The sequence below is a fragment of the Pristiophorus japonicus genome, chromosome 23 (genome assembly GCF_044704955.1).
Source record: "Pristiophorus japonicus isolate sPriJap1 chromosome 23, sPriJap1.hap1, whole genome shotgun sequence".
NCBI lineage: Eukaryota > Metazoa > Chordata > Chondrichthyes > Pristiophoridae > Pristiophorus > Pristiophorus japonicus.
The window spans coordinates 63,065,437-63,079,647 of NC_091999.1; positions in this window are offsets into that span (position 1 = coordinate 63,065,437).

The window sequence follows — 14,211 nt, forward strand, 5'->3', positions numbered from 1 at the left end:
CTTGTTATCAGATTACTGCATGGCCTCGCTGCTCCCTATCTCTGTAATCTCCTCCACAGCCCCACAACCCCTGAGATATCTGCTCTCCTCTAATTCTGCCTTCTTGAGCATCCCTGATGATCATCGCCCAACCTTCTGTTGCCTTGGCCCCAAGCTCTAAAACTCGTTCCCTAAACCTCTCCGCCTCTCATTCCTCCTTTAAGATGCTCCTTAAAACTCATGTCTTTGACCAAGCTTTTGGTCACCTGTCCTAATATCTGCTTATGTGGCTTGGTGTCAAGTTTTTTCACTTATAATACTCTGTAAAATTCCTTGGGACGTTTTACACATTAAAGGCGTTATATAAATAAAAGATTAGTTTTTGTTTTTGCTGATATCCTTGATTTGACCTTTCACGGTATATTATAGAACGTGCAGCTCAGAAACAAGCCATTTGGCCGAACTGGTCCACGTCGGGGTTTAAATGCCACACGACCCTACTCTCACCCTATCAACACACCCTTCTATTCCCCTACAGTGAGCAGTTCCACAGTCACTGGTTGCCTTCCAGTGTCCATCCAAAGTGCCAATGTGTGAGGGTATGCAGTGATTGTTGTCAGCCTATTCAACCTTGGGGGCATCATAGTCCCTTTAGCAGACTTGGCCTTTGCTGCTGTGGTGAGTGGACAGTGACCAGTGGAAGGAGCCCAGGACAGTGAGGTTAACTGCAGTCTGCCCACCAGCAGCCCAGCCTTGGTCAGCTGACACCCCCACAGTGAGCAGCTGGAATGTGCACCCTCTCCTGGTCTGCACTGGGGAGCAAGGGAGGTCAAGGGTCAGCACAAAATGTCATCAACCTTGACCTCCAGCCTCTCTCCCTCAGGAGAATCAAGTTGCATTGACGTCATGATGTCATCACGTTCCAGCGCGCGTAACACTCGGCCCCCACAGTTCCGGCGATCTCAGTCACCATTGGGTGGAAGCTACTGTCAATCAGGCCGTGGGCTCCAGTCACATGCCCCTGGACCATAGACTGCCCAACGGCTGGAGGCGGAGAGAAGATTCCGGAATGGGGAGGCGGCGGGCAGCTCAGGGGAGCCTGGACCTGGCGGGGGGGCTTTCTAAACACCCGGGTTAGGCCTCAGGGCCCAAGCAAGAACCTGCAGCTGCGGCGTTTGCCCAGAGGTGGAGTGTGTCAGATGCTTCACGGAGGCGGTCGGAGATTGTAGGGGCGGGGAAGGATGTGGATCTGCGTGTGGGTCGGGAGCCTAACATACATTTGTTGTAGGCCTCAGGCTCCAATCACAGCCCACACGCCCCGGCTATGCCCGGCGGTGGCAGGCCCGGCTTAGCGGGGTCACTGGCCACCGTCTAGCACAGGGCGGGGTCACAGCACATGCGCGACCACCTTGCCCAGGAACAATAAGTTGGCGGGCCTTCAAGGTCCCAGTGCCCGCGAGATGGAGTAACTTGGGCATCAGGCTCTTCATCACCTCACAACAATAACCTAGGCAACAGGCTCTTCATCCCCTCACAAAAATAACCTAGGCAACAGGCTCTTCATCTCCTCACAACAGTAACCTGGGCAACAACGTGTCATCACCTCACAACACCATCCTGGGCAACAGTTACAACATTAGCCTCGATTTATATAGTGCCTTCAACGTAGTAAATCGTCCAAGGGCACTTCATAGGAACGTTATTGGAGAATAATTTGATACCGAAGCGTAGAAACATAGAAAGTAGGTGCAGGAGTAGGCCATTCGCCTCTTTGAGCCTGCATCTCCATTTAATATGATCATGGCTGATCATGCAACTTCAGTACCCCATTCCTGCATTCTCTCCATATCTCTTGATCCCCTTAGTCATAAGGGCCACATCTAACTCCATTTTCAATATGTCCAACGAATCGGATTCAAAACTTTCTGTGGTAGATAATTCCACAGGTTCACAACACACTGGGTGAAAAAGGTTCTCCTCATCTCAGAAGAACATAAGAACATAAGAATTAGGAACAGGAGTAGGCCATCTAGCCCCTCGAGCCTGCTCCGCCATTCAACAAGATCATGGCTGATCTGGCCATGGACTCAGCTCCACTTACCCGCTCGCTCCCCATAACCCTTAATTCCCTTATTGGTTAAAGATCTATCTATCTGTGATTTGACTACATTCAATAAGCTAGCCTCAACTGCTTCCTTGGGCAGGGAATTCCACAGATTCACAACCCTCTGGGAGAAGAAATTCCCTCTCAACTCAGTTTTAAATTGTCTCCCCCGTATTTTGATGCTGTGCCCCCTAGTTTGAGTCTCCCCGACCAGTGGATACAACCTCTCTGCCTCTATCTTGTCTATCCGTTTTATTTTCTTAAATGTTTCTATAAGATCACACCTCATCCTTCTGATCTCCAACGAGTACAGACCCAGTCTACTCAATCCATCATCATAGGTTAACCCCCTCATCTCCGGAATCAGCCTAGTGAATTGTCTCTGTAACCCCTTCAAAGCTAGTATATCCTTCCTTAAGTAAGGTGACCAAACCTGCTCGCAGTACTCCTGGTGCGGCCTCACCAATACCCTATACAGTGTGAGCAGGACCTCCCTGCTTTTGTACTCCATCCCTCTTGCAATGAAGACCAACATTACATTCGCCTTCCTGATTACCTGCAGCAACTGCAAACTAACTTTTTGGGATTCATGCACAAGGACCCACAGGTCCCTCTGCAGCGCAGCATGTTGTAATTTCTCCCCATTCAAATAATATTCCCTTTTATTGTTTTTTTTTCCAAGGTGGATGACCTCACACTTTCCGGCTTACCCCTTATCCTTAGACTGTGCCTCCTGGTTCTGGACTTCCCCAACATCGGGAACATTCTTCCTGCATCTAACCTGTCCAGTCCAGTCAGATTTTTATATGTTTCTATGAGATCCCCTCATTCTTCTAAATTCCAGTGAGTATAAGCCAAGCCGATCCAATCTTTTCTCGTATGTCAGTCCTGCCATCCTGGGAATCAGTCTGGTCGACCTTCGCTGCACACCGTCAATAGCAAAAACGTTTTTCATCAGATTAGGAGACCAACACTGCACACAATAGTCAAGATATCGTCTCACCAAGTCCCTGTACAACTGCAGTAAAACCTCACTGCTCCTATACTCAAATCCCCTCGCTATGAAGGCCAGCATACCATTTGCTTTCTTTACTGCATACTTTAACTGCATGCCTATCTTCAATGATTGATGAACCATGACACCCAGGTCTTTTTACACCTCCCCTTTTACTGATCTGTCACCATTCAGATAATAATCTGCCTTCCTGTTTTTGCTACTAAAGTGGAATGCCTTAAATTTATCCCCATTATATTTCATCTGACATGCATTTGCCCATTCACCGAACCAGCCACTGTCCCCCTGCAGCCTCTTAGCTTCCTCCTCGCAGCTCGCACTGCCACCCAGCTTAGTGTCATCTGCAAACTTGGAGATATTACATTCAATTCCTTCGTCTAAATCATTAATGTATATTGTAAATAGCTGCGGTACCAGCACTGAACCCTATGACACCCCACTAGTCACTGCTTGCCATTTTAAAAAGGACTCGTTTATTCTGACTCTTTGCTTCCTGTCTGCCAACCAGTTCTCTATCCACGTCAATGCATTACCCACAATACCATGTGCCTTAATTTTGGACACTAATCTCTTGTGTGGGACGTTGTCAAAAGCCTCTTGAAAGTCCAAATACATCACATCCACTGGTTCTCCCTTGTCCACTCTGCGAGTTACATCTTCAAAAAACTCTAGAAGATTTTTCAAGCATGATTTCCCTTTCATAAATCCATGCTGACTTGGATTCATCCTGTCACTGCTTTCCAAATGCGCTGCTATTACATCTTTAATAATTGATTCCAGCATTGTCCCCACCAACGATGTCAGGCTAATCGATCTATAATTCCCTGTTTTCTCGCTCCTTCCTTTTTTAAAAAGTGAGGTTACATTAACTCCCCTCCAATCATTAGGAACTGAACCAGAGTCAATGGAATATTGTAAAATGACCACCAATGCATCAACATTTTCTAGGGCCACTTCCTTAAGTACTCAGGGATGCAGACTATCAGGCCGTGGGGATTTATCGGCATTCAGTCCCTTCAATTTCCCTAACACTATTTCCTGATTATTAAGGATTTCCCTCAGTTCCCCCTTCTCGCTAGACCCTCGGTTCCCTAGTATTTTCGTGAGGTTTCTCGTGTCTTCCTTAATACAGACAGAACCATAGTATTGGTTCAGTTCGTCTGCCATTTCCTTTTTCCACATTATGAAGTCACCTGATTCTGACTGCAAGGGACCTACATTAGTCTTCACTAATCTTTTTCTCTTCACTAATCTACAGAAGCTTTTACAGTCAGTTTGTATGTTCTCTGCAAGCTTACTCTCATACCTCTATTTCACTCCTCCTAATTAAACCCTTGATCCTCCTCTGCTGAATTCTAAATTTCTCCCAGTCATCTGGTTTGCTGTTTTTTTCTGGCCAATTTAGATGCATCTTGCTTGGATTTAACCCTATCCTTAAGTTCGCTATCTAGCCACGGTAGAGCCACCTTCCCTGTTTTATTTTTACTCCAGACAGGGATGTACAATTGTTTAAGTTCATCTATGTGATATTTAAATGTCTGCCATTGCCTATCCACCGTCAACTCTTTAAGTATCATTTTCCAGTCGATCCCAGCAAGTTCACGTCTCATACCGTCGAAGTTTCCTTTCATTAAGTTCAGGATCCTAGCCTCTGAATTAACTGTGTCACTCTCCATCTTAATAAAGAATTCTACCACATTATGGTCACTCTACCCCAAGGGGCCCGGCACGACCAGATTGCTAATTAATCCTCTCTCGCTACACATCACCCAATCTAGGATGGCCTGCTCTCCAGTTGGTTCCTCGAAGTGTTGGTCTAGAAACCATCCCTTATACACTCTAGAAGATTTACTGTGATTGAAAGGCTGCATTCGAGGGAGCAGGGTGCGGCAGCACGGTCCCGGCCTGCAAGACCATCAGCAGGCCGGGGCCATCAGATGTAACTGCGTGCGGCGGTGGCATACCACTGCAGGAGGTCGACGGCTGTGAAGCCAGGTCGCTCATCGCAGTGCGAGCAGGCACAGCAGGAGGGGCCAAGGAGCTGCAAGAGATTGTAGAGGGAAGTGACCCGGGTCCAGGAGAGGCGTGAGTCTGGGGCCCAGAAGAGGCGAGTGCCCAGAGGCAGCATGGACCTGCCCACACTGCTACTTGTGTGCACGCTAGGTCCGTGCTGCAGAGCTGGTCTCCAGTCGTCTGAGGTAATCATTGCCACTGGACCAAGACCTAGCTCTATCAAGCCTGTGTGGTGGCTGGTGTGCAACGGCTATCACACGTTAAAAACATCCAAGCACAGGCATCGTCCACCCTCCAAAGCGTAGTTCGGGATCTGGAATATTAGGTCCTTCATTGAAACACCTGTGAACTCAACCCTTTTTGGCGCAGAAGCAAGTCAGCCTCGCTTCGAGGGACTGCCTATGGTGATGCTACACTCCAGGAAATCCTCCTCCACAGTATTGCTACCAGTTTGGTCAGCCCAATCAAATTATGGCTTAATGTCACCCATGATAACTTCTTTACCCTTATTGCACGTGTCCCTAATTTCCTGTTTTGTGCCATCCCCAAACTCCCTACTACTGTTTGATTGTCTGCACACAACTCCCACTAATGGTTTCTGCCCTTTGGTGTTTCGCAGCTGTATCCATATAGATAAAACATCATCCACGCTAATATCCTTCCTTATTATTGCGTTAATCTCCTCTTTAACCAGTAACGCTACCCCACCTCCTTTTCCTTCCTGTCTGTCCTTCCTGAATATTGATTACCCCTGGATGTTGAGTTCCCAGCCTTGGTTACCCTGGAGCCATGTCTCCGTAATCCCAATTACATCATATCCGTTAACAGCTACCTGCGCAGTCAATTCATCCACTTTATTACGAATGCTTCTCGCACTGAGAATCCGAGCATTCAGGCTTGTTTTTTAACAGTCTTTGTCCTTTTAGAATCATGTTGTAGTGTGCCCTTTTGTAGGCCCTTTTTGATTTTTGCCCTTGATTTCTCTGCCCTCCACTCTTGCATTTCTCTTTCCTACCTTTTGCTTCTGCCCCTTTTTATTTCCCTCTGCCTCCCTGCACAGATTCCCATTCCCCTGCATTGTAGTTTAAACACTGCCCATTTAGAATCATAGATTTAGAATGATAGAATCATATAAATTTATAGCACGGAAGGAGGCCATTTCAGCCCACCGTGTCCGTGCCGGCCGACACAGAGCTATGCAGCCTAATCCCACTCTGCAGCTCTTGGTCCGTTGCCTTGTAGCTTATGGCACTTCAAGTGCACATCCAAGTACTTTTTAAATGTGCTGAGTGTTTCTGATTCGACCATCCTTTCAGGCAGTGAGTTCCAGACCCCCACCAGCCTCTGGGTGAAGACATTCCCCCTCAAATCCCCTCTAAACCTCCTACCTGCAGAGGAAAGGAGTTCTAGAGCTTTAGGCCTAGGCAGCAGAAGGCAGGACCACCGATGGTTACGCAATTATAATTACGGTTCCTCAAGAGGGCAGAATTTGAGAAGCACAGATATATGGGGAGGGGGGTGGGCTTTTGAGCCTGAAGGATATTACTGAGATAGGGAGGGACGAGGCCACGGAGAGATTTGTAAATATGATAAGAATTTTGAAATGATGCGTTGCATACCAGGGAGCCAATGTAGGTCACATGGATGTTGGGTGAACAGGACTTGGTGCGAGTTAGGACACGGGCTGCCGAGTTTTGGATGAGCTCGGGTTTACTTCGTGTAGAACATGGGAGGCCAGCCAGGAGTGTGTTGGAATAGTCAAATCGAGAGGTAACAAAGGCATGGTTGAGAGCTTCTGCAGCAGATGAGCTGTTGCAGGGGCGGAGACGGACAATATTATGGGGGTGGAAATAGGTGGTTTTGTTTAAGGTGCGGATATGTGTTCGGAAGATCATTTCAGGGTGAAAGTTTGCGAACAGTCTCGTTCAGCCTCGGCCAGATGCTAGAGAGAGGGATGCAGTCAGTGACGAGTGAATGGAGTTTGTGATGGGGACAAAAGACAATGGCTTCAGTCTTCCCAATATTTAATTGGGGAAAATTTCTGCTCACCTGGTACTGGATGTTGTACAAGCAGTCTGACAATTTAGAGACTATGGAGGGGTCGAGAGAAGTGGTGGTGAGATACAGCTGGGCCTCGTTAGAATCATAGAATGGTTACAGCACAGAAGGAGGCCATTCGGCCTGTCGAACCCGTGCCGGATCTCTGCAAGAGCACTTCAGCTAGTCCCACTCACCTGCCTTTTCCCTGTAGCCCGAAAAATTTCTCTCCTTCAGATACATATCCAACTCCCTTTTGAAACCAGTGACTGAGTGAACCTCCACCATCCCTTCAGGCAGTGCATTCCAGATCCTAACCACTCGCTGTGTAAAAATGTTTTTTCTCATGTTGCCTGTGGTTGTTTTGCCAATCACCTTAAATCTGTGTCCTCTGGTTCTCTAACCTTCCACCAATGGGAACAGTTTCCCTCTAACTACTCTGTCCAGACCCCTCATGATTTTCAACACCTCTATCAAATCTTCTCTGCTCTAAGGAGAAAGCCCCAGCTTCTCCAGTTTATCCACGTTACTGAAGGCCCTCATCCCTGGAATCATTATCGTACATCTTTTCTACACTCTCTCTAAGCCCTTCACATCCTTCCTAAAATGCGGTGATCAGAATTGGATACACTACTCCAGTTGAGGCCGAATCAATGTTTTATACATGTTCATCTTAATTTCCACACTTTTGTACTCTATACCTCTATTCATGAAGCCCAAGCTCCCGTAAGTTTTTTTTAACTGCTTTCATAACCTGTCCTGCCACCTTCAACGATCTGTGCACATAAACCGTTAGATCTCTCAGATGTATTCTCGACCTGACATCTGTCATACGCGCTCTTTTTCGGCTTCACCTTACTCCCAGGCCGCATGTGATGTTCGTGGCCTAGAGAAGTCCATGGGCCATGTATATATTCAGTGTGAGAGGTTGCAGCCCCTGAATAGTTACCTGAAGGGGCCGCTCCTCAACTCTTGGTTACACGTGAGCCCCGTGCTCCTAATCTTTGGCCGCCTGGTGCTGAGGGGGGTTGGTAAGACGGAGGATTTTCTCCTGGACCTGCTCTTGGGCCTGGCTCAAACAGCAACTTGTAGGTCCGGCGTGGGCGAGGCCCAGAGGTGGATCACTTTAGCTGCCTGCCTCTCTTCCACGGTCAAGAAAGGAGGGAGAGAGAAAACGGGAAACTACAGGCCAGTTAACCTGACATCAGTCCTTGGGAAAATGCTGGAATCCATTACTACAGAAGTGGTAACAGAGCTTTTAGAAAATCATGGTATGATTAGGCAGAGTCAACGTGAATTTATGAAAGGTAATCGTGTTTAATACAGTTATTAATTTTTTTGAGGATGTAACTAGCAGGGTGGATGAAGAGGAACCAGTGGATGTAATATTTTAGAATTTCCAAAAAGCATTTGATGTGCCACATGAAATGCTAGTTAAGAGCTGATGGAGTTGTGGGTAATATATTAATATGGTTAGAGGATTGGTTAACGGATGGAAAACAGAGAGTAGGGATAAACGGGTCATTTTCCAGTTGGGAGGCTGTGACTAGTGGGGTGCCAGCGCTTTACTTGAACTATTTACAGTCTATATTAATGACCAAGTGCATTGTATACAGAATTGCTGACGATTCAAAGCCAGAAGGGAAAGTACGTTGTGAGGACGACGCAAAGAGCTGCAGAGGGATATGGACAGGTTAAGTGAGTGGGCAGTAAGGTGGCAGATGGAGTATAATGTGGGGAAATGTGAGGTTATTCACTTTATTAGCAAGAATAGAAAAACAGAATATTTTGTTAATGGTGAAAAACAAATAAATGTTAGTGTTCAGAGAGATTTAGGTGTCCTCGCACAGGAAACTCAGAGAGCTGGCATGCAGGTCCAGCAAGCAATTAGGAAGGCATGTTGGCCTTGATTGCCAGGTGGTTGGAGTACAAGAATTACCAAGTCTTGCTACAATTGTAAAAGGCCTTGGGGAGACCACACCTGCAGTATAATGCACAGTTCTGGTCTCCTTAATCTGAGGGAGTGCAACAAAGGTTTGTCAGACTGATTAACGGGATGGGGGATTCTCCTAAGAGGAGAGATTGAGCAGAATGGGTCTATACTCTCAGGTGTTAATATTTCAGGTGATCTCATTGAAACATATACAATTCTGAGGAGAATGAAATGGTGGATGCTGAGAGGTTGTTTCCTCCGATTGGAAAGGCTGGAACTAGGAGGCATAGTCTCAGGCTAAGGGGTAGGCCATATAAGATTGAGATGAGGAGGAATGTCCTCACTCAGAGGTTTGCAAATATTTTGAATTCTCTACCCCAAAGGATTGTGAGTGCTGATGTGTTGAATATAGTAAAGAATGAGACAGTAGAATTTTGGAATCTCGGGAAATCAAAATATATAGAGAGAGGGCAAGAAAGTGGAGTTATGGTCAATGATCAGCCATGATCTTAGTAAATGACGGAGCAGGCTCGAGGGGCTGTATGGTCTATTCCTGTGCCAAATTCTTGTGGTCGTTTGTGTTGTCGGTGCCCGGATGGCCCTGGAGCGAGAGCATGCATTGTGCACTTGTTCCTTAATCCCTTCCGCGACCAGTGGTACCTCAGGGTATGTAGGGTCTCATACACACTGGGAATTACATTCAGGTTTCATTGGGAAGGTTGGCTTTGCTTTTGTTGCTTATGCTGCCTTATTCTAGTTTGATTGGAACACATGTTTGTGGGAACGAGAGAGGAAAGAATATTCCATAGGAACTATAATTGTCTGTTTTGATTTTCTATCCTGGACTTTTGTAAACTTCTTTTTCGCGTGTTAGAAGGGCAGGATTTACAGACGAGAAATTTAAACCAATCAAGATCTGACAGTCACTCGATTCATCAAGACCTGAATATCATCAGCCTTTGAATGTGGAAGAACAAATGTTTGCCTGTTCTGTTCGTGGGAAAATATTTCAAACATCAGTGTGACTGGAAAATCACCGAGACATGCACACACACCCGAGTGAGAATGTTCCAGTGAAATGACTGTGGAAAAAGCTTTAATCTTTTATACTGCCTGAAAAATATTCCACCATTCGCAGCGGGGAGTTCTACACTCACTGGTTCCCCTCCCCTGAAGGTACTGACTCTGGCTGGGTTCAGTTCTACACTCACTGGTACCCTTCCCCTGAAGATACTGGCTCTGACTGGGTTCAGTTCTACACTCACTGGTTCCCCTCCCCTGAAGGTACTGACTCTGGCTGGGTTCAGTTCTGCACTCGCTGGTTCCCCTTCCATAAAGCTGCTAAATCTGCCTGGGTTATGTTCTACACTCACTGATTCCCCTCCCTTGAAGTTACTGACTCTGCCTGGGATCAGTTCAACACTCACTGGTTTCCCTCCCTCTTTGCCCCTGAAGGTGCCGACTCTGTCTCCATTCCTCTTCCCAATACACTGTCTTCCACTATAAGCTTTCGCTCTGTAATTTTGGTGAGGTGCATCCCTCAACTAATCACCAAAGTGCGGTTATTTACAGACTTTCCATGATTCACTTCCTGTCCTGGAGTTTGCTATGGGGCCGCTTTTTTGAGCTTCGGGCTGGAACGATGCAGGAGAAACCTGGAACTGGCGGCTGAGGGGAGAATAATGTTAGATACAGAGTAAAGCTCCATCTTTACTGCCCCAGCAAACACACCCAGGGTACGTACAGCACGGGGTTGGGTGCAGAGTAAAGCTCCCTCTACACTATCCCATCAAACACTCCCAGGGCAGGTACAGCACGGGGTTAGATACGGAGTAAAACTCCCTCTACAGTGTCCCATCAAACACTCCCAGGACACAAAAAGCACGGGCTTAGATACAGAGTAAAAATCAATCTGCACTGTCCCATCGGACATCCCAGGGCTGGTACAGCACGGGTTAGATACAGAGCAAAACTCCATATACACTAGCCCATGAAACACTAACCAGGGCAGGTACAGCACGCGTTAGATACAAAGCAAAGCTCCATCTACACTGCCCCAACAAACATTCCCAGGACAGGTACAGCACGGGGTTAGATACAGAGTAAAGTTCCCTCTGCACTGTCCCATTAAACACTCACAGGAAAGGTACTGCACGGGTTAGATACTGACACCAATTCCCACCTGTCTGATATAAACCAACCCCACAGTCACTGACACCAATTTCCTCCTGTCTGATATAAAGCAACCTCACAGTCACTGACACCAACCACCTCCTGTTCGATATAAACCAACCCTATAGTCACTGACACCAATTTCCTCCTGTCTGATATAAATCAACCCCAGTCACTGACACCAATCTCCTCCTGTCTGATATAAACCCACCCCACTGTCACTGACACCAATCCCCTTCTATCTGATACAAACCTACCCCACAGTCAATGACACCAATCCCCTCCCGTCTGAAATAAACCAACCCCACAGTCAGTGACACCAATACCCTCCTCTCTGATATAAATCAACCCTCAGTCACAGACACCAATCCCCTCCTGTCTGATATATACCAACCCCACAGTCACTGACACAAATCCTCTCCTGTCTGATATAAACCAACCCCACAGTCACTGACACCAATCCCCTCCTGTCTGATACAAACCAACCCCATAGTCATTGACACCAATCCCCTCCTGTCTGATATAAACCAACCCCACAGTCACTGACACCAATCCCCTCCCGTCTGAAATAAACCAACCCCACAGTCAGTGACACCAATACCCTCCTCTCTGATATAAATCAACCCTCAGTCACTGACACCAATCCCCTCCTGTCTGATATATACCAACCCCACAGTCACTGACACAAATCCTCTCCTGTCTGATATAAACCAACCCCATAGTCATTGACACCAATCCCCTCCTGTCTGATACAAACCAACCCCACAGTCACTGACACCAATCCCCTCCTGTCTGATATAAACCAACCCCACAGTCACTGACACCAATCCCCTCCTGTCTGATATAAACCAACCCCACAGTCACTGACACCAATCTCCTCCTGTCTGATATAAACCAACCCCACAGTCACTGACATCAATCCCCTCCTGTCTGATATAAACCAGCCCCACACTCACTGACACCAATCGCCTCCTATCTCATATAAACCAACCCCACAGGCCCAGAAGGATTAAACTCAGCCCGTTACCTGGATTCGACGTGTCTCCAGAGCAGGAGTGCAGCAGCATAGAATGGCATTTGTGAGTTTAGTAAGTGGGTGAGTTTTAAGGGTTATTCTCTTTAAATCATTTGGAGGCTGGAGTAAATTGTTAGTGGCAATTGCTAGTAGCTTCTAAGTAAGTAGCAGTTTAATTTAAAAGGGAAACGTTAAATAGTTGGGAATCTTTCAGATTTAGACAGAGAAAAACAAGGTAACTCTGTAGTAGGAGGCAATTAGCAGTTAGTTAAAATCAGTTCTGTAAACGACTGACCAGTAGTGAGTCATCTGACCTAGATACAGTTTAAAAAGAGGCAGCTCGTGCAGAGCACGGAGTGCAGCAGCATAGAGTGGCATTTATGAGTTTGGCAAGTGGGTGAGTTCGGGCAAGTTGGGGTGGCTGCTGCTGTTTTGTCTTATTTTTCTTACCAGTGCTGACACTAGAGCAGCTGACAAGCAGTGCGAGAGTAGGAGACGGAGGCCCAGAGTCAAGCCCAACCAGCTGCAGATATAGATAGAGGGGTGTGAAATCGAAAGGTGACGTCACAGCCTAGCTGGTAAGTGGTTGGCTGTTCGACTGGTAAGTATAACTCTCTTTTAGATTAACTTTTAGATTGGTTTAATTGGCAGCGAACTACTAAGCAGCTGTTTGGTGTTTAAGTAAATTTTAGTAAGTAAATTAATTTAAGGGTTATGTCATGGCAGGAGAGCTCGGACCCATGTCATGCTCCTCCTGTGCTATGTGGGAAATCAGGGACGCTTCCAGTGACCCTGACTACTATGTGTGCAGGAAGTGTGTCCAGCTGCAGCTCCTGACAGACCACATGATAGCATTGGAGCTGCGGATGGACTCACTCTGGAGCATGCGCGATGCTGAGAATGTTGTGGATAGCACATTTAGTGAGTTGGTCACACCGCAGGTAAGGATTAGGACAGATAGTGAATGGGTTACCAAGAGACAAGGCAAGAGCAGGAAGGTGGTGCAGGAGTCCCCTGCGATCATCTCCTCCAAAAAAAATATACCATGTTGGATAATGTTGGGGGAGATGACTTACCAGGGGAAGGCACCAGCAGCCAGGTTAATGGCAGCATGTGTGGCTCTGCTGCACAGAAAGGCTGGAAAAAGAGTGGGAGAGCGAAAGTAATAGGGAACTCTATTGTAATGGGAATAGATAGGAGTTTCTGCGGCTGCAATCGAGACTCCAGGATGGTATGTTGCCTCCCTGGTGCAAGGGTCAAGGATGTCTCGGAGCGGCTGCAGAGCTTTCTGGAGAGGGAGGGTGAACACCAGTTGTCGTGGTACATGTAGATAGCAGCGATATAGGTAAGAAGCAGGAAGAGCTCCTACAAGCTGAATTTAGGGAGTTAGGAGTTAAATTAAAAAGTAGGACCTCAAAGATAGGAATCTCTGGATTGCTACCAGTGCCACGTGCTAATCAGAGTAGAGGGAGCAGGATAGTTAGAATAAATACGTGGCTTGAGCAGTGGTGGAAGAGGGAGGGTTTCAAAATCCTGGGACATTGGAACCAGTTCTGGGGGAAGTGGGACCTGTACAAAAGGGACAGTCTGCACTTGGGCAGGACTGGAACTGATGTCCTAGGGGTAGCATTTGCTAATACAATTCGGGAGTGTTTAAAATAATATGGAAGGGGGATGGGAACTTATGCAGTTAGACAGGGCGAAGTAATATGGAGCCAGAAACAGACGGTAGAAAGGTAAAAAGAAATAGTGGAAGGCCGAGTAAACAAAGGCAAGAAACAAAAAGGGCCACACGACATCATAATTCTAAAAGGACAAAGGATGTTAAAAAAAACAAGCGTGAAGACTTTGTGTTTTAATGCAAGGAGTATCCATAATAAGGTGAATGAATTAACTGTGCAAATAGACGTTAACGGATATTATGTGATTGGGATTACAGAGCC